Here is a 21,761-nt window from a genome sequence, read left to right on the forward strand (position 1 = left end):
GTGGCTGGGTTCCCTGACGTCTTGCATCGGGGGCGTTTTGGTGATGTGTGACAGGGTTGTCTTCATTCATCCGCCCCACAGGTATCGAGCAGGGATCCGGCTGTCCTTGAAACGATCCTTTTGCTTCTTCCTTTTCCTTTCTTGCTTTTTAAAGTTGATTGTTCTTCAGTATTTCAAGCTCCTCCTTGAAATTATACAGGTGTTTTCTTGCCAATCTGGTCCCGTCATCTGTTAGGCAAGCGTCTTTGGCCGATGCCTTAAATTCTTTAAGAATTGACGTGTATCGCATGACGCTTTTCCCCTCCTCTGGCATCGACTTCTTAACTTTCGGTTGTTCGAAATCAGGTTGAATAAGATCCTCCTTTGGATTCCAGGTCCACCTCTTTAGGATGTACTTTTCAGGTATCTCGTATACCCCAATTTGGTCCATAACTCGTAGTACGTGCGCGCACAGTAGCCCGTCATGATCAAACTTGCAGCAACTACACGAGTATGTCTCTTCAACCATGTTTGCTTGCACATGGTAGTCCATGTCTCCATATTTTGGTATTATCCCCCGCACTGAGATGACCTTGAAAGTACCATCATCCAATGCGTCGCATCTGTATGCTGATTTCACCTTCATCTCCACCTGGAACTTGCAAAACAAGTTATGTGTGTATAGCCCCCGCACCTGCATCTCCAGCGGGTTCATAGAGTACATTTCAGTTTCTTTGTACACTGTTTCCAACTGCTCTTTTGACATGCTAGCCATCACCTTATCCTGTATCGCAGTGTACTGTTGTGCGAATTCGACCAGTGAGTTGTTTGGGTTGACATACTTCTTGAGCACAGAGTTAAATCCCTCGCCTCTTGCCGTGGTCTGCAAGAACGGAAAAAAATCGTGCATATAGTATACCGGGACCCAACACTTCCTGTTCTCCCACAGCCATTGAAAATGCTCGTTGTCAGTTTGGCCATATGGTTCCATCATCACCCACCACTTGTGCTCAAACTCCTCAACTGCATTCATAATATAAACATGGTAACATCAAGTATTGGAGGATGCTAACATCTGTTCAAACATATCTGGTAACTAGGAACACCAATGCTGTTGATAATTATGTCACACACACATGGTTACTTTAGTTGAAGGATCATGGTAAGTACTTTGCAGACAGGATAAGTTTTTCTTTCCAAAGCGAATACCACTCTGTGTGTGTAGTACAAGCAACATTTTTAATTAGCAACAAAAAGATACTCATATCAATCAGCACTAGCTGGTGATTGAAAAGTTTTGTTGTAACTAGTTGGGTGAACAACTGAAATGTGTACATCAAACATGGACATTATAGGGGTAGTACAGAAAGCAACTAATGTAGGTAATTTTGTTATAATCCTTTGGTAACTTGTCACTTTGTTAGATGGTAACTGTTGTTATCATGCATCTAAACCCATTTTCTATGTGCCCATTTTTCTGTGTTTTAAGCTAGTGAGGGGTGGGAAGTAAAATACCAGTCAGGCTGTTGTCAACACAATCCTTGAATGCATTGTTTAGTGGGTCATTGTCAGCCATCAGCTTCCCAAGCTTCTCTTGTGCTTTTTTCATTATATGCCAGCGGCAATTCCTGTGTACTATCCCGATGAACACCTCATCAATAGCACTCCTCATTGCAAAATCTTGATCTGTTATTATGTTCTTTGGCACAATTCCACCCATTGCATGCAAGAATGCATTAAACAGCCACACAAAGTTACCAGATAGTTCGTTTCGAACAAACCCACAACCAAATTGGATTGACTGCCCATGGTTATTAATGCCAATGAAGGGTGCACAGGGCATTTTGTACATGTTTGTCATGTATGTTGTGTCAAATGAGATGACATCATTGTATCTAGCATATGCCTTGCGCGACGCATCATCTATCCAGAATAAATTTTCCACTCTGTCCTCATCATCAAGCTTTATTCTCCAATAGAAATCTGGATCTTGTGCCTTCATATCTTGGAAGTACGAGATTGTGCTTCCCACATCAGCATGGCGGTACTCCATCCGGAATTTAGCTTGCTGGTTTGCGATGTCCTTTGTTGTGTATGGTACATCTTTAGGATTCCCGTAGAACCATTCCATTAGTTGCATCTGTCTTGCTGTCTCTATGTTGCATCCGTGCAATATCTTCAAGAAGTCCTGCTCATCTTTTGGAATGTTCCTATGTGATGATAGGAACTTTTTCAAGGACGGCTTTCTTATTAGAGGGTGGTTGTGGTTGTCGTTGAAGCGTTTGACTCTCCACCACGCATCCGTGTGGGTGATGTAAAGGTGGGCCAGACATCCCGACCTCACAACCTTCCCTCTTTTCCTCTTCTTCACGATGCCTTTTGGGTCCTGCACATCCTCTATCTCTTCCTTGTTTGTTTTTTGGCTTGCCGTATTTCCCACAAACCAAGAGGACTCTGCTTGCAGTATTGTCTTTGATTGTTTTTCTGTATTCCAGTCTCATTCCAAACCCATGTCTCTGTTGCCTGTAGTGTTCATAAGCTTCCTCAAAAGTATCAAACTTCATCGTTTCATCAGGAGGTTTCGATGTGGAGTATGCCTCGGTATTTTTGTCTCCCTGTTCAGCATTCTCTCCCCCTGTTTCTGGACTCGCTGGCTCGCTGACTGAATGATCAAAGAAGCTTTCTCTCCCCCCTATGCTGCTAGTAGTCGGTTCTTTGCTTGTTTCTCGAACCATCGGGTTGCTTCTAGATGTAGCACCTGTAATGTTTTTGAAAGTTGTTATTTTGTGTTATATTTTCCGCATGCCAAAACTAGTGGTAACTTGTAAAGTGAAAGCATGTAATTCCAATTGCAATACATATTGCATGATAATTCGTATGCAGTAAGTGTGGTAACTGTACCTAAATTCATGGTAACCTGTGTGCATCAAGCTATGTGATTTGTGAACTGTTTCATGGTGAATGTGATAGTTGTAAATAACACAGGGGTGATAGTTGCAATTCAATTAAGATGGTAACAAGTTTGTGTACAAAAATGTGCTAGCATGGTAAATGTTTTACCTTCATCTGTTTTGGCGGAACCAAAGCTTGCCGTGTGTGCATATTCACACTGTTGGTTTGTCCCCACACCACTCATCATGACATCCACATTACCCCCGTTGTCATGCGCCATTTTCTTGTGTTGCAGCACCTGGTAGCACATATGATTGCACCCATTAATTTTCCACAATTACAAGCAATCTTGATTATTTTTTCACAACAACTATATTTTTTCCTTTTTACTGCACTGATTACTTCTTTTTTATAACAGGTATCGTTTTGGCAGTAACCAGCATATGGGAGTATGACAGCGACAGTTTCTATCAACCTCATTTCATGAACATCATTTTTATCAAAAAAGAATGGTGGCAACAATGTAAATCAACACATGTTATTCTTGTAGTGTTTTTAGCACCTTTGGTTCTGAGTTTTCCTGGTAATTTATAATGAATTAGCATGATAACTTGTTCTGACATGGGTGTGTTCAATATATAAAGGAAGAAAAGGATCTTTTTTTATGTTGAATAAGTCTTCCAGGATGCTGATTACTCAATGCACACACTCTGGTAATCTATATTCAATCGAGATGGTATGTCAGTTTTAATGAGAAAATTCATACATGTATTTTCTAACATGCTCCAAAAAAGATAGCTTGGTAGGTTGATGATGATAACCTATATGTGTTTATGTTGGTAACTCAATGATGTAATCTGTAAGTACGAACATGGTCCCATTTTACCAACTTTTTGCCTGTAAAAGATGAAATTTAGTCAATCTTTTTGTTGGTAACCTGACTGAATTTGAGTGGTAACTCAATTTCAACCGAGGAATTACACACATGTAGTAAAAGTACTACCTTTTTTGCATTCTTTAGTTCTTGTTGTTTTTTCCCCATGATTTTATTTGTATGAAATGCAAATGCAGCATGTGTATAGAGGTTGAATCACTTGCCTCCTTTCTTTTCGGCCTGATTATGATGAAATTGACACGAATTGATGTAACCCCTATGATGTTCTTGTGGTAAACCGGGGCCCTCCCTCAAATCCTTGTGTTTTTGGTGGTGTTTTTTCGTGGTTTCCTTTTTTTGGTGGATCAGATCTGGGGCCGAGGTTGCCGGCGATGGAGGCGCGTCGGGGAGAGAGGAGAGAACTGATCGGGGCAGGTGGCTGTTTCTTGCGATGGAGGTAAGAAACTAGGTTTTGGGTTGGTAAGTCACGTGCAGGAGGGGGAGGTGGGCCAAATGGGCTGTGTTAACTGTCTTGGGCCTCGATGCGTTGCACGGGGAGGGACGCAGGAGGGGGGAGGTGGGCCTCACGAGAGAAGTCTGGATCATGGGTGGAGCTGCCGAAGTGGGTCACGCGCGGGGAGGGACGAATGTGTACGTTCGTGCGGATTTGTGGCTAACCACCAGTTGGCTGGTGGTTAGTCGCGTCCAACAATAATTATTTAGTAACACTAATATTTCTTTGATAAGTAGTTTGACCAAATTTGACCAAAATTCAAAAAATTGAAGTAATTATTTAGTAACACTAATATTCTTGAATAATTATGTAGTAACATTAATATTTCTTGAATAAGTAGTTTGACCAGATTTGACCACAGTTTGACCAGATTTGACCAAAATTCTAAAAAATTGTAATAATTATTTAGTAACACTAATATTATTGGATAATTATTTAGTAACACTAATACTTTTTGATTAAGTAGTTTGACCAAAGTTTGACCTGGTTTAACCAAAATTAAAAAAAATTGAATTTTGAGCATAACTTTTTTTCCTTTTAGAATTTGAGGATTCTAAAAATTTGCAAACAGGCCATAGGCTGTCAAAATTAAATGCGGATTTTCGTGCTGAACATTTTGATATATTATACTTTTTTTTTCTGACATCGTATGCAAAAGTTATAGCTGTTTTATATTTTCCCTACACTTTTTGCGAAACATGTCCAACTTTAAGTTTTTAAATTTTCCTAACTAGTACATGAAGTAACATAACTACATCTGGAAGGATTTTAATTTTTGAAGTTTTTATCATTTTCTTTTGCTTTTTACATAACTGAAAAAGCGATCCACCGAGGGGTGTGTGTGTGTGTGGGGGGGGGGTAGAGTTTGGAAATGGGACCTTTAGTACCGGTTCGTGTCACGAACCGGTACTAATGCCTCAAACCCCATTAGTACCGGTTGGTGGCACGAACCGGTACTAAAGGTCTAACCTTTAGTACCAGTTGATGCCACGAACCGGTACTAATGGGCATCACACCCTTTAGTCCCGGTTCGTGGCACCAACCGGGACTAAAGGTCCCATTTGAACCAGGACTAATGCCTGTACAGTGCCCTAGCCGCTCGAACTGGGACTAATACTCACACTAGTCCTGGTTCGTAATGCAACCGGGATTAATGCTCTTTTCTAGCCGAACCAAAGCCCTGTTTTATACTAGTGGAGCCTGCTCCTTGTTGAGAGACGTGAGTTCAGACTCACCAAAAATTCTGTAAAAATATTTATTCTTGATATTTAATTATTTATTGTTTTAATAGCTAATATGTAATCATGTTTTCACATCTCATGGTACAGAATTATTTCCATGGAAGCACCATGTGTTCTTTACACCTCATTTTGTGTTGTACATATTATTGCAGTGGAACCACCATATATATTGGATACACATTATTTGGATATATAAACTAATATAATAAGGCATACGCATCAATTTTTCCTAAAGTTTAATAAGAACCCATTGGGCTGGCTATGCATGTTCCTTTCCCATTTGATTAACTCCATGTATACTTGCAATGTATTAGATATAACCCGTGTTTCAAAGTAAGGTGCTTAGATTGCCATCCAGATGAAGAGGTTGTGAATTTTCAATGCTATAAATTTAAATTTTTCATGGAAGGTGCTTAGTGACTTTACAATGCATTTATTTTTTATGGGATGAGTGTCAATCTGACATTTCACAGGCCACATGTTAGGCATTCTTCTAATACTTCAGGTCATACTATTTTTACACACAACTATGTATGTATTTGAATGAAAGCAAATGCAAACTTTCTTACTTGCACAACTAGTTAATATCTCTAAATTGATGATATCCATGGTGTTTGTCGTTTGTAGTACACAGTTACCAATGAGTGTTGACTGCAAACATAGTGTGCGTATAATGTCAGATAAATGTATTGCTAGCCAAACGATCTACCTATTATGAATTTTTGAAACCATTTCCTTTCCTGAATATGTAGATTATTGGAAATCATTTTTTTGGATATTTTAGAGCTCGGTTTTAGGTTCTCTACATGTGCCAGATCTCCACTTGGAATGCAGTTGGTGTGCTTCCTGTTTGGAAATGTATGCTATCTGTCTCTATGCTTTTACACTTGAAACATGGTAATTGTAATTGTTCAGATTATATTAAATGGATGCTATCATATTCCATATTTGTGCTAGAGATAGCTTTCTAGGAACGAAAGAATGCTTGTCTTCCTGGAAGAAAAAAATTGCACATGTTAGAAATATCAAGGTGCTTCTTGCTCTGCATGAGATAATCCTTCCCACATTTTGAAAACCTTCATGTACTATCACTAGCTGGACGTATGATGCTCTTGCACAAATTGGTATCAATATTTTCTGACTCCTCACATTGATATAGAAGACTGTGATATTTAACTTTCATGTTTTGTATGACCATATATGTGCAAAATTTAATATTAATTTATTGTTAAAATAAACGGGTGCGACAACGCGCGCCATCATTAACCTAGTATGATGTTAAGGCGAGTGCTAGGTGCCAATCAATTTGCCAACCGTCTGACCCGAGCGCTTAGCCATTGGAATGAAGCCACACAACATCTTCCTTTTCTCCAATCAATGCAACAAAAATCCCTCACGGCACTCCGACTTGCCTGGCAGCACAGTCGGTAAACCATGTGGGCTATTCTGTTACGCATAACAGAATATTATTATGTTACCCTTTTTAGAACTGACGGTTTCAGGTGGTTGTACTGATGTTTTTGAAGTGGTTGAACTGATGCTTTCAGTTGTGTTTAACAGACCGTCTTCTTTAGTTCAAAAACTTTTTGTAATTTTTTTGTCAGAACGGGGCGTGTAATATATCGTTGGAAAGCTCTTGACAACCATATTTCAAGTATATTGAACGCTTTTACAAAATCATTATGGTTTAAGAGCAGTTTTGAAAAAACCATTTTTTTCAAAACCGAAAACGTGAATCGTATTTTGGACTCAATTTTCAAACCGTTTGTCGGAATGGAGCAAATAAGATGGCATTGGAAAGCTGGTGAAAATACGCATCTTCCATATATTTATTGTTTTTTCTAATTCTATATGATTTAAAAGTAATTTGAAAAACGATGAAATTCTAGGCGAAACGTATTTTCGCGATTTTTTGCAAACGGTTTGTTCGATTGACACAAATTATACGGCGTTGGAAAGCTATGGAAAATGTGCAACTTTTTCGTATAGAAATGTTTTTCTAATTCCTTACGATTTAAAAACAAATTCGAATACGGTTAAATTTGATTTTGAACATGATTTTTTTTAAAAAGTTTGCCGAAATATGGCAAATAATATACCATTGGATAGCTATCGAAAATGTGAAACTTGGTCATGTTGAACGTTCTCTCTACTTCGCAACCGTTTAAGAGTAATTTAGAATACGGCATGACGGATCCTGCTGTTTTCTCGTCTAAAAAAACAAAGTAGTCGTACTGATATATGTGTATGTTTGTACTGAGCTATTTTTTGTAGAGTAATTTTGAATGGTTACAAAAAAGGTACGTGTACTGATGCTTGCATTGGTTTGTACTAAACGTGTTTTCACTAACTAGACTTTGCTCTGTTTTTTGGGTAATATTTTTCTCGTAAGTTTTCAACGGTTTACTGTATCGTCGCCCCTGTACTTGTATGGTTTGTATCATCGAACTGAATGATATTTTATTCAAAAAGAAAATGTGTTTTTTTGAACTCAACATTTTTTTGACAACGATGTTCTGAACTTCTCTCATTTTACGACTTGTACTGAGGTACTTACTAAGAAGGATTTTTCATGGGTTTCTTTGGGACATTTACATTTATGCTCCTAATTTGCGCCCGCTCTCAGATTTACTCCTAAATTTTTGGTGTGCTCAAATTTACCCCTAAAAAGCATTTGAAGTCACGGGAATGCCCTTCCATCAGGTCAAAGTTGTTTGACCAAAACTTTGAAAATTCATAACAAGTTCATACGAAGTCAGAAAAATGCAAATATGATATCAAAATGTTTATAAAAACATCACCTATACGCGCATGTCATTTATGTTCCTCACCTACATGTGCATTTATTTGAATTCACCCTAATTTTTTTAATGTTATAAACCCTAAAAAGCTTTAAAGAGTGCTTTTGTCATGAACGTAAATGACATGTGCATATAGGTTTTTATGAGCATTTTGATATCTTATTTTGCATTCGTCTAAGTTCATATGAATTTGTTACGAATTTTCAAAGCTTTGCTCAAACAACCTTGACCAGCTGGAAGGGCATTCCTGTGACTTAAAATTCTTTTTAGGGGCAAATTTGAGCACATCAAAAAGTTAGGGGTAATTTTGAGTAGTGGGTTCGAGTTAGGGGCACAAATGTGAATGTCCCTTCTTTTTTTGCTTGAACTTTACAATTTGAATTTCTGTCATTTATTTTATTCCGAACGGACCACCGTTTTTAACTCGTACTAAGGTACTTACTACGCCCGAACTGGGGTGGCAGTTCGCCAAGATGGCGGTTGAGAAGGCTGGTTGCGCTGATTGGTGGCGCTGGGGTGGCCCTCGCCGGCGGGGGTTGGAAGCAGGCAGCGGCGCCTGTGGCGTGTGGAGGCAGGAGGCATCGCCGGCGGCGGGTGGAGGCAGGGCGAGGCGCCGGCGGCGGGTGGAGGCAGGGGGTGGCGCCGGCGGCGAGTGGAAGCAAGGGGCGGCGCGGCGGCGAATAGAAGCAAGGGGGGCGGAGCCGCGTCGAGAGGAAGTTGGGGGCGGAGTCGGCGGCTCGTAGAAGCAGGGGGCGGCGCCGCGTCAGGTGGAAGCAGGGGCGGAGCCGGCGGCTGGTGGAAGCAGGGGGCGGCGCTGCGTTGGGTCGAAGCAGGGGAGGAGCTGGGAAGTGGGTTTGTTTCGGGCGTGCAAAATGGGTCGGGCCTCTATAAGGGGCGATGGGTAACAGAATAATATATATATATATATATATATATATATATATATATATATATATATATATATATATATATATATATATATGCCCACGAGGCTCAAGCAATACAACAACTATTCCACCAAATTCTCTCTCTTCCTTCTAACATGGTATCGGCCTTATCTCGATCCTAAACCCTAGTCGTCGCCGCTTCCGCACCCGCGCGCCGCCCCCGGGACGATCGGCCTCCATGACCGCCGTCGGGGGCCGCAACGCCCGTACCTAGGATTCGTCCGGCGGCCGTGTTGGCCGGTTGCCCTAGAGAGTCTTTTTCCTGAGCCCTTGCTCCGGGTTTTTTCGCTCTCTCGCCGGTCGTTTTGATTTTCCGATCTATGCTTGATTGATTTGTGTCGCCTGCAGCCGCCGTCAACACCCCGCGCCTCTACTCTGACACCGGCGCGACCGGCCGGCTACTTCATCGACCCGGCGGCCTCGCGCGACAGGCAGCCCTCAAGGCCGTCGTCCGAGCGTTGGCCCTCCCGTCGCCCTGCGCCGGCCGTCACCGCCCTGCTCTGACCAGGACACCTGCATCGCCTACACTCGGTGGCCTCGCGCCATGGAGCGACCAATCATAGCCGCAGCTCCCGCGTCGGCCCGCCAATTGATCCACGCCACCCGCCTCCACCGCGTCTGCACGGCGGCCCTGCGGGTTGCCTTGCCGGCATTATCCCCAGCCGCGTCAAGCCCGTCGGCTGCCTTGAGCTTGGGCGCCGCTGCTACATTGGTCGCTCGGGCCTCGCTGCCCGGGCGCCGACGCTGCTTTGGTGGCCCGGGTGCCGGTGCTGAAAAGCTCGTCCGCACGATGTCCCACGCTGTCCGTCATCGCCGGCCTCGTCTCGGACACCGCCGCCACCGCGCCTCCACCGAGCGGCATCCCCGACCTCGCGTGCGATCGGCTTTATCACCCGCTCGCCGCCGCGATCCGCCTCATCTACGTCGCGCGACGAACTGGTCTGTCGGTTACATGCGCCTTCGTAGGTCCCGTGAAGATCGTCCCCGAGTTCAGCGCGCCCCTCCACCGATCGAGCAACGGGTTGCCGTTGCGTTGCCCCGTCGGGCCGCAGCGCCACCGCCATGTGGTTCTCCTCGCGGCTGCATGGACTCGCGCGTCACCGTTGCATCGCCCCTATAGGCCGTAGTACCGCGATACACGGTCCCAGCCGCTGCCCCAAGGCCGTCCCCACGGTTGCACCGACCCGCGCTCCGCCGCTGCACCGCCCCTTCAGGTCGTAGCACCGCGGACCGCGGTCCCCGCCGTCGCCCCGACCTGCCGGCCACCGCTGTGTCGCCCCTTCGGGCCATAGTGCCGCGGCCTGCAGTCCACTTCGCCATCCCCGCGCGTCGACTTCCTGTGGTATGCGTCACGCCGTCTCCCTTGGCGCGGGAACGCCACCGTCCGCGCCGGTCTTTGTCACGCTGTCAGGGTTCTTCGCCTACTTCAAGCATCGCCGCCGCACTCCTAACTTAGTCGCCTCCGCTCTTCTTCGACCGTCGCCGCCGCAGCCGCCCGTTCACTCCCTTCGTCTTCGTCCAGTACCAGCCCATCGCCAGCGTCGCCGTCATATACCCCGACGGCTTCATCTACTCCGACAACCACGGGTGACATTGGCCCCGCGCCGATTAGCGCCGCAACTGTCGTCGAGTCCTTCTCTGATGGCCTCTTCGACTTCTTCGACATGGCGTACAACTCCTGCAGGTCTTAGTCTACACATGCCCGGTGCTGGCAACTGCCGCGTGCCTTCGTCCACGACGTGTCCCCGGGCCTGCCAAGCCTGGTGCGGCGCTTCGTCAACCTCGTCTTCGTCCATCTACACATGCCCGGTGCTGGCAACACCGACGCGTGCCTTAAAACATCGGGGAACACAAGCCTCTGTAGCCACCAAAAACCTCTCGGGAGCCTGTTCCGGCACCCTGTCGGAGGGGGAATCCATCACCGGTGGCCATCTTCATCATCCCGGCACTCTCCATGACGAGGAGGGAGTAGTTTACCCTCGGGGATGAGGGTATGTACCAGTAGCTATGTGTTTGATCTCTCTCTCCCGTGTTCTTGAGGTGATACGATCTTGATGTATCGCGAGCTTTGCTACTATAGTTGGATCTTATGATGTTTCTCCCCCTCTACTCTCTTGTGATGAATTGAGTTTTCCCTTTGAAGTTATCTTATCGGATTGAGTCTTTAAGGATTTGAGAACACTTGATGTATGTCTTGCCATGCTTATCTGTGGTGACAATGGGATATTCACGTGATCTACTTGATGTATATTTTGGTGATCAACTTGCGGGTTCAATGAACTTATGCATAGGGGTTGGCACACGTTTTCGTCTTGACTCTCCGTTAGAAACTTTGGGGCACTCTTTGAAGTTCTATGTGGTTGTTGAATAGATGAATCTGAGATTGTGTGATGCATATCGTATAATCATGCCCACGGATACTTGAGGTGACATTGGAGTATCTAGGTGACATTAGGGTTTTGGTTGATTTGTGTCTTAAGGTGTTATTCTAGTACGAACTCTATGATAGATCGAACGGAAAGAATAACTTCGTGTTATTTTACTACGGACTCTTGAATAGATCGATCAGAAAGGATAACTTTGAGGTGGTTTCGTACCCTACAATAATCTCTTCGTTTGTTCTCCGCTATTACTGACTTTGGAGTGACTCTTTGTTGCATGTTGAGGGATAGTTATATGATCCAATTATGTTATTATTGTTGAGAGAACTTGCACTAGTGAAAGTATGAACCCTAGGCCTTGTTTCCTAGCATGGCAATACTGTTTACGCTCACTTTTATCATTTGTTACCTTGCTGTTTTTATATTTTCAGATTAGAAATACCTATATCTACCATCCATATTGCACTTGTATCACCATCTCTTCGCCGAACTAGTGCACCTATACAATTTACCATTGTATTGAGTATGTTGGGGACACAAGAGAATCTTTGTTATTTGCTTGCAGGGTTGCTTGAGAGAGACCATCTTCATCATATGCCTCCCACGGATTGATAATCCTTAGGTCATCCACTTGAGGGAAATTTGCTTGGAGGCCCAACAACGTCTACAAGAAGAAGGTTGTGTAGTAGACATCACCCGTCATCTTGGTCCGTTAGCAGGCCTAAATGTAAACTGGCCCACTAGTAGATTCAGGCCTTTAATAGGCCGAGTAAACTGCCGGCCCTATTTTCCCAAGAAAACTCAATGGGCTTTTAGTAGGCTGAAAAGTAGGTTGGGCCTGAAACGTGCCGAACAACTCACGGGCCGGCAGCAGGACGAAATAGACCCCGACCCATGATTGTGCCAATCAAATCACGGGCTTATAAAAGGCCAAAAATGTCTCGGTCCTTGTTTGGCCCAATCAGATTATCAGATGTGAGCAGGCCGGATGCAAACGGGGTCGTAGTTAGGCCCAACTATATGACGGGCTTTTAACAGGCCGAAATATATATAGGGCCGAAATGTTAAACGGGCCTTTAACAGGCCGAAACTAATACCAGGACGAATTACTAAATGGGCCTTTATCAAGTGGGCCCAAAAGCATAGCGTCTAGTTGACGGGCCGAATCTGATATGGACCATAATTTAGCCCAAAGCCTCTCAAAGGGCCGGACCTGATCTGGGCCGTAATTTGGCCCAGAACATGGTAGGCTTTTAACGGGCTAGATCTCATATGGGCCTCTATTAGGCCCAGAACGTGGCAGGCTGTTAATGGACCGGATCAAATATGAGCCGACATTTGGCCCAAAACATGGCAGCCTATTAATAGGCCGGCCTACTAGTGTCATCAAAATCTTTTGGGCCTTCAGCTGGGCCGGCCCATTATGGTTGGCGAAATCTCGTGGGCCTTTAGCTGGGCCGACCCATTATGGTTCGCAAAATCTTGTGGGCCTTTAGCTGGGCCGACCCATTATGGTCCGCAAAATCTCGCGGGCCTTTAGCTGGGCCGGCCCATTATGGCCCGCAAAATCTTGTGGGCCTTTAGCTGGGCTGGCAAATTATGGTCCACAAAATCTCATGGGCCTTTTGCTGGGCCGGCCCATTATGGACCACAAAATCTTGTGGGCCTTTAGTTGGGCCAGCCCATTTAAACTTTATGGGCCACTTTTGGGTCGGTCCATGTGTCAACATTTCATAAGCACATCTCGCCCATTGGATGAGTGACACCTGTGCCAACGGGGAGCTGACACGTGTTTCCTCCAGCCAATGATGATTTTACACATGGAAAATCCCCATTGGTCCGGACTGTTAACGGGTTACCGGATCCAAAACCGGCCCCGATAGCTTAACGGCGTTTCATTACGGTGGATGCCACATGTCGGTCACCCTTGACGAAAGCACTTCTGTGAAGCGCGAATTTTTGTCATGGAAGTGGACACTTCCGTGATGATAATTTTGGTAATGTCATGGAACACTTCTACGACAGCACAGGTATGACTATCTTGATTCTGCCATAAAATCGTCATGGATGTACATGCATGATAGAAAATGTGACCTACTGTGACAAACATGTATCATCACGGAAGTGTATTTTTTTGTAGTGATGGACAAGGTAGGGAGGAAGGTGGGAGGGAGGAGACAGGAGGGAGGAGGAAGAGGGAGGTGGAAGGAGGGAGGGATCGAGAGGTGGAGGGATGAGAAGGGAGGGAGGTGGAAGGAGGAGGGAGGAGCTACCTCGGTGGAGGAGGATCAGGAGCGGCGGCTGCGGCGGGCGAAGGCGGTGGCCGGGTAACGACAGTGGTCGGGGAGGGCCGGTGCAGGGAGAGGATGGAGAGAGAGAGAGAGAGAGAGAGAGAGAGAGAGAGAGAGAGAGAGAGAGAGAGAGAGTGAGTGAGTGAGGGGCGGCCGCACGGAGAAGATAGGATGGGCTTAACAGCAGCACGTGTTAGGGAATAGCGCTACTGCTAAATGCAATAGCAATAGCACGGGTTTAGCGGCACACTCTACTGCTAAGTTGGACCCACAAGCCAGGAATATTAGACCAGTAGTGCCTTAACGCGATGCCGCGCTACTGCTATTAGTTTAGCAGTAGAGTGTTTTATCCAGGATGCGCTACTACTACAGGTAGCCCCGGTGGTTAGGTCGAGACCACTTAGCAACTGTGTTGGGCGGGCGACCAGCGCTACTGCTACGGGATTACCTGTAGTGCTGGTTTACACCCAACGCTACTGCTAAGTAGCAGTAGCGGTGGCCCTATACCCCACGCTATTGTTAAGGTACTACCTATAAGGTATTTCCTAGTAGTGTTTCTCACTGCTGTGCATCTTATCGATATTCTGCCTAGTCGTGTTATCAAGAATGAAACTCCCACTGAACGTCTTTTGCATGTCAAACCTGACTATGCTCCACTTGTTGGCCAACCTTCGCCCCTATAACAATCGAAAACTTATGTTTCGTTCCAAACAATGTGTTTTTCTTGGCTATAGTGCACAACACAAAGGAGTTAAGTGGCTCGATGTTTCCACTGGTAGATTTTAAATCTCTCGTGATGTGGTTTGTGACGAAACATAGTTTCCCTTTTCCAACCTTCATCCAAATGTCGGAGCCCTCCTTTGAAAATAAATCCTTCCTTTGCCTTCGCACCTTTCCAGTGTTGATAGTGGGGAAGAAAATAATTGTGCCTGAGTTTACTGTTTTAAAAATATCTAGAGAAGAAAACGGTGCATATCCTGCTAAAAATCGTGTTGAAAATGAAGCTATAGTGCAACATTTTATGCGCGTGGCCTCCCCTAGTGCATCCTCTTCAGGATCGCTGCCTCCCGTCGTGCGATCGCCCTCGGGATCCAGCCAGGCGCCTGCGACAGCCGCGCCAGGCGTAGTGAATCGAGCCACTGCGGGATCCGTGCGGCCAGCTGGTCCTCCGCCGGGCTTCTCCACCCATCTACGTGCGCGTTGGACCATCCACCCAGAGGGCTCCGCGTGTCGTTCGGCTGAGCCTGGGCCCTCCACTCATGCGGCCTCACCCGACCAACGCGTGGGCCTGGCCGGCCCGCTCTTTCCCAAGGAGCGACAGCCTAATGTCTCGGCTGTGTCCTCTGGTTCGGCCCTCGATGCGTCATCGGGATCCGCCATTGTCAACGCTTCTAGATCGCCTTCGGGATCCGTCGTAGCTGACTCCCTCCAGTCACATGGATCTTCTTCGGCTCCGCCTCCTGCAACAAATCCTACACTGCCACGTACCAGGTTACAAAAGGGAGTTATCAACGGAATTAATTATAAAAATATTTCCAAATATGGTCTCACATGTTTGACAGGAGAATCTACTGAACCTAAAACTTTAGCTGCAGCTCTTGGAGACACGTTGGAAAATGCAATGGAGGAAGAATTCTCTGCTTTGCAACATAACAAGACGTGGCACCTAGTTCCTCACCGAGAAGGTACAAATCTCATTGATTGCAAATGGGTTTACAGAATTACGAGAAACTCTGATGGTACTATTGATCGTTACAAAGCCCAACTAGTTTCCAAAGGCTTTAAACAATGCTATGGCATTTACTATGATGACAATTTCAGTCCTGCAGTCAAAGCCGCTACTATTCGTCGTGTGCTCTCTATTGTTGTTTTCAGGGGATAAAGTCTCAGACAGCCAGACGTAGAGAATGTATTTCTTCATTGTGTTTTGAAAGAACATGTGTACATGAAACAACCTCCCGGGTTTGAGGATAAAAATGCACTGTTCCATGTCTGCAAGCTTGACAAGGCCCTGTATGGACTAAAGCAAACCCCTAGAGCATAGTACTCTCGGTTGAGTATGAAACTGCAAGCACTTGGTTTTGTTCCATCAATGTCTGACACTTCACTGTTTATTTACAATAAGTTTCACACTGCAATTTTTGTTCTCATCTATGTTGAGACATTATTTTGACTAGCTCATCTAGTGAAGCAGTGACAACCATGTTAAATGATCTTAGGTCAGACCGTGCTCTCAAAGACTTGGGAGACTTGCATTACTTCTTAGGTATTGAAGTACATAAAACTGAACATGGGATCCTTCTATCCCAAGGAAAATATGTTACTCATTTATTGAGTAGAGTTGGCATGCAAGATTGCAAACCTTGACCGACTCATTTGTCCAGTTCAGAGCCTCTCTCCTTGACAGAAGGAGAACTCCTGAATCAGGAAGATAGTACCAGTTACAGAAGTATAGTTGGTGCACTTTAGTATCAACTCTTACTCAGCCTCATTTCCTTTGCAGTAAATAAAGTTTGTCAATTTCTGCATGCACCTATCACAGCTCACTGGACAACAGCAAAATGTATCCCGAGGTATGTAAAGAATACAATAAGCATGGGTTTGAAAATAAACATATCCTCCACTACTCGAGTCAGTACCTTCTCTGATGCGAATTGGGCTGGTTGCGTGGATGATAGAAGGTCCACGGGGGGATTTGCCATTTTTCAATGACCCAATTAATTTTCATGGTTTGCATAGAAACAAGCTACTGTTTCCATGTCCAGCACTGAAACAGAATACAAAACATTGGCAAATGTTGCAGCTGAAATCATTTGGGTTCAGGATATACTAAATGAGCTTGGGGTGCCACAAAGTCAGACTCCTTGTCTTTAGTGTGATAACCTTGGTGCATCTTACTTGTCTGCTAACCCAGTTTTTCATGCCAGGACTAAACACATTGAGATAGCCTTTCACTTTTTCAGGGAAAGAGTTGCAAACAAAGAACCGGAGATCAGATTCCTTCCTTCCAAGGATCATCTTGCAGATGGATTTCCCACTAGAAGCTTTGAAGAATTTTGTCGTAATCTCAACCTAGTTCAGTTTTGATTATGGGGGAATGTTGAACATCATATTGTCACGTTACGTTGTGTGCGCCTAGATATCTTGTATAACAAGTTGGGTAGTTAGAGGTAGAATCGGTTTCATGTTTATATTTCTATCTCTTCTCTCTATCCCGATTGTTTCTCCTGTGGTTGTTCCAACGACCTCGCTATGTAATGCCACGAGACGTCTCTCGTCCAAATCAATATAATCCATGCGGCTCTCCCTGTTTGGAGAGTAGGAACGCTTCCATATTTCACATCATGCACACCTTGATTTGAGTTACATGGACATTGAGGGGCAAGATTGAGAAATAAAGGGAGAAACGAACACCAACTTGGACTAACAGAAGTGCATAGCTCGAACTATAGGTGTTCTTTCGCACATTGCACTTGATTGGTTGCTCTTCCACGTCTTCCTTGTTTCCAGAGGAAAACAATTTGGTAGAAAGAAGTAAAACAGGGAAGGGCCTGGTATGAGAAGAGCACCAAATATAGGAGTGATATTGTAAATGTGCCATGGGCCAGAACATCCCTTTGCAATATCTCACTTTTTACTGTGGTTCCTAAACATTAGCTAGGGGATGCTTCCACACCAATCTTGTTCGTCGGATATGAATCTGTTGCTTGTCATTGCACTATAGCAGTGTAGCATGGGAAAGGTCAGTATCACTGGATATGTTCTCTAATGATCCATAGCACATCATAGCAATCTAGAGTAATGATGGCTACTACATGTACTGCTGAACCAACATGACCTTCAAGCTAATCATTTCCTAATGTCTCCCAAATCAAATTAACATGTTTGTGGTAGTGTGCACACGTGTCCTAATATGGGTTTTGTATTTCCTAAAAACACGACTTTAACAAAGTAAAATGAGGGAATTGTCTTGGGTAGTATCCACCAGGACTAGCTCACTCAAAGACGAAACATGTTGGCACACTGGATGGGTATCTTTCTATATCGGCTTATGGCTATGTGATCACTATGAACATAAATTGATGGGAACTATATATATGCATGAACATTTGATGGGAGGTTGGAAAATAATAAATGTCATAACAACTCATTGATGAGGTGGATGGAGACAAGTAATTGGATTGTTCTACTTTTTATTTAACAACTATAGAGGTTTCCTTGAGTTTGTACCTCCACCTTTTCAACCAAATGTGCTTCTTGTACTTGGTTGGATACTAATATAAAGTTAAGACGAAGGATAGGCACCCGTTGACTGATTTTAGGGAAAAAAATCAGTTGGCTCGCCAGCATCTGTCCCGAGCACTTGCCATTGGAATAAAGCCATCCAACATCTTCCTTGTCTCCAATCAATGCAAAATAATCCCTCGCGGCACACCGACTTGCCCGGCAGCACAGTCAGTATACCATGTGGGCTCACAGCCGCATCGCCACCAAGCCTCACAGTAGTGCCTCTATTTTCTTGCGGCAACCTGTCTCCAACATAATGGAAGTTTGGCAAGTTATGTTTTCCCATGCTAAGTCTTTATCAATTAGAAGTTATAATGTGTCATCTAAACTATCAATGGTCATTCAAAACGAATCATAATGTGGTATATTAGCATGTTATCTCCCTTTGAATGTTCCGGCTTCAATGGTACATGTTTACACTTGTTATGAAAAGTTTAAATCGGCCTCGAGGGTATTAATAACTTTGGAGTGGTATCATATTCATATTACCACGTAAAGATTACATGTTCAAAATGCATGATTATGATGTTCATGCTCTCTAGTTGGTCGCCTCCTAGTCCTTTGCTAGTCTTCATGTATACTAGCCATGAATTCTACTTGTGCCAAATCCTCGATTCTGCCATAAGAGTCCACCATACCTACTTATTTTTATCATTGATAAGCATATTAAAAGTAAATTGCCATTGGTGCATTAACGAAAAGTAAATATATTATTAAATGTTTCCTATTGCTTAGATGATTGTATGTTGAGTCATTCCATCCTTCTTTTAAAGAACCGACTATTAACAGTATGATTATCATTCTTATTTTATATGCATTCTGTTAATATATAACATTTAGTAATGCACCACTGTGATGCTTTCAACTCCGGATTTGTATACTTAGTCGTATCTTGGACCTCAATGATGTCTCATGGATAATACTGGCACCGTTGACATTTATAAAAGACTTGCGAGATACCATATAACCATATTATATTATGTTCACTTTGAACATGTTGGTCCGTTGAGCTTTCGAATTATGGCTTTCTAATTGATTCAGATCTTATCATAGGATGAGCATAGTCATTAAAATTTTGTTATTCATTTGCTTATATTACTCCACCCGCTTCAGAAGAACCACCCTGCCGCCAATCTGCTAATGCTCCGGCAGACGGACCCAACTATGGTGCGGATGTACTCTTCCCTGGCCGCCTCCGGTTGCTGAAAATAAACGATTTCACAAATTTGTAAAGAGCATTCTCAGTTTCTAAGCCGATTGTTAATACGGTATGGAGTTCCCCTCCTAACTCAAGCCCTTTTTGATGACATCGTGCTACAAAGCATCACCATTTAGAGAGATCATTTTTGGAAATGAGAGCAATCATTATGGTCTAAGTGCTGCAGAAGAATTTCATGTGAGAATCGAGACATACAGGATTATAATATTCAAATTGTATTTAGATACTTTCTCATGTTAAATTTGTTCCTTTTCAACTTCTAATATGAATTTCCAATGATCTTTTGCTCGATTTGAGATGGAAGACAACTTATTTAGTATATAATTTACACTTTAAGGTTTTCAATCCTTACAACATTCAATCCACATTGTTACGAAGAAAAGTAAGAAATAAAATTCATCAAGTTTACATAATGTGCACATTCAAGTGGAGTTTTTTTGAGATAATCAAAAGATGCTTGATTAATTTCTCAGGGGGGTATGGTCTGGACTGAAGACCTAATTAGTTTTCTGGTCATTTGGTTGGGTATATAAAAGTTGTCAAATAATTTATGCATTGTTGAGAATTCGTACTGTAAAAGTTTTTTTTTTTATACCTTTCTGTAGTTAGCAACAAAGTGCTTGTCACATAATTAGTTTTGTCGTGATTTGTTTGAATATCTTTCTGGAAGTCCACACAACAAATCACATTCATTTCTTCAGTAGTTTTAAGGCCGCACGATGTTGTGTTAGCAGCAGGCAGTTTGAGATATCTTTCTGCAGTGAAAGCAAAAGCCATGCAGATAAACTTGACGAATGATGAGCTGATGACTTGGTCATGGTGGTATTTGAATATTTTATCAGTTGCATACCTGCATATACGGTATGGTTGCTCATCTCAATGAGGCAAGCAGATTGCTGGAATTTTGCCGAAGACCAACACATCATGTTGGCTTGGATTCTCAGAGTCCACTTTGTCTGAATTTGGAACAATCCATGTGTTCGCGTGCTTGGCGGATTTCAAATATGTAATGGATCAAATAGACCAAATATAGTTTGTTCCCGGTTTGTTGATGTTTTATAGCCAAGTCTGAATAAGGCAAAGCTGCGATTCAGTTCTATCGTTTGTGCTGTTTTGTGTGTGGTGTACACGAACAGACATACCACAGAAATAGATAGTATTCTCACCATCACGATTCCGTCGTAGTCTAGGTGGTTAGGATACTCGGCTCTCACCCGAGAGACCCGGGTTCAAGTCCCGGCGACGGAATTCCTTTTTGCTTCTAAACTTTCCCTAGATTGTTGCCATTTTTTCTTTTTTGAGATTGCTTTGTAGTTTTAGGTAAATCTGAGCAAGCTGATGGCCAGTTTGTGTTGGTAGCCTGACGGTTGACGATTCCAAGATTTTGAACTGGGGGTCATCCTTGTGACGCTGCCGATCCACTGGGAAGCAATTAATCACGTGTTGCCAATGACGGAGCTATGTTGGGGCCAGGGGGCCCGCTGCCCCTCCAGCCTTTGATCAATTCCTGAAGAAAAATTATTTAGGGAGTTTTAGATTAGACTTTTTTAGCATTTGCCCCCCCCCCCCCCCCCCCAAACACTGAAGATTTTTGTTTCGCCCCCCCAATGATCTTCGGCTAGCTCCGCCACTGCGTGTTGCCATTCCGAGATGTGTTATGGATAAAAGAAAACACCACAGCGGGCAAACATGGCTGTTGTAAGCCGTGTCTGAATCGAGCAAAGCTGCGATTTAATTCGTCATGCTCTGTTTGTGTTGCGGGCGTAAGGCGACGGCGAGGGGTGGAAAGGACTGTTTTAGATATAGAAGATGTATCGAGAACAGAGTAAATGCTAGTAGTACTGCATACTGAAACTAAAATATTCTGCCAGTGGGCACTTGTAGAGTGAGGATTTGGTGCAGAAGTGTAGAATCATTCTGTAGCCGGCTCTGAAGACAAAGATAAAGTGTTCATGCCGAAATTATATCTGTGTAGGCCAAGAACTCCACGTGGGCGTCAGTCATCATGCTGCAACAGTTGCTTTGGTTCCGTAATCCCAACCTTGCCTGCTGCGAAATCCCAACATGTAATTCTTATATACTTCTATCATTTCTACCTTTTTTAAGCATATTAGGAGGTGTGCACTCATTCTTAACTGTTGTCGAAGTTCAGAATGTGACAGCAAACAGCATCAGCATCAAATGTATTCTTCAGCTCATCTGAAAACCTTTTGCTCGTTTCTGAATGAGCTGCGCAAACTAGATTCACTTCACTTGTTGGATGTTACGATAGATACCTGATTACTCAACTCCGATTTCTTGCGATAATACGTTGCAATCAGTTGTGCTATGAAGT

The 21,761-nt window shown here is 43.8% G+C and overlaps 1 non-coding gene across 1 annotated transcript; it reads left to right on the forward strand.

The window, feature by feature from the left end:
• The first annotated feature begins 20,601 nt into the window (after positions 1 to 20,601).
• TRNAE-CUC (transfer RNA glutamic acid (anticodon CUC)) lies at positions 20,602 to 20,674 on the forward strand. The gene has a single exon. It is a non-coding gene; the product is annotated as a tRNA-Glu (tRNA).
• Positions 20,675 to 21,761: the final 1,087 nt, after the last annotated feature.

Source organism: Triticum aestivum, chromosome 7B, assembly GCF_018294505.1.
Source record: "Triticum aestivum cultivar Chinese Spring chromosome 7B, IWGSC CS RefSeq v2.1, whole genome shotgun sequence".
Lineage (NCBI taxonomy): Eukaryota > Viridiplantae > Streptophyta > Magnoliopsida > Poales > Poaceae > Triticum > Triticum aestivum.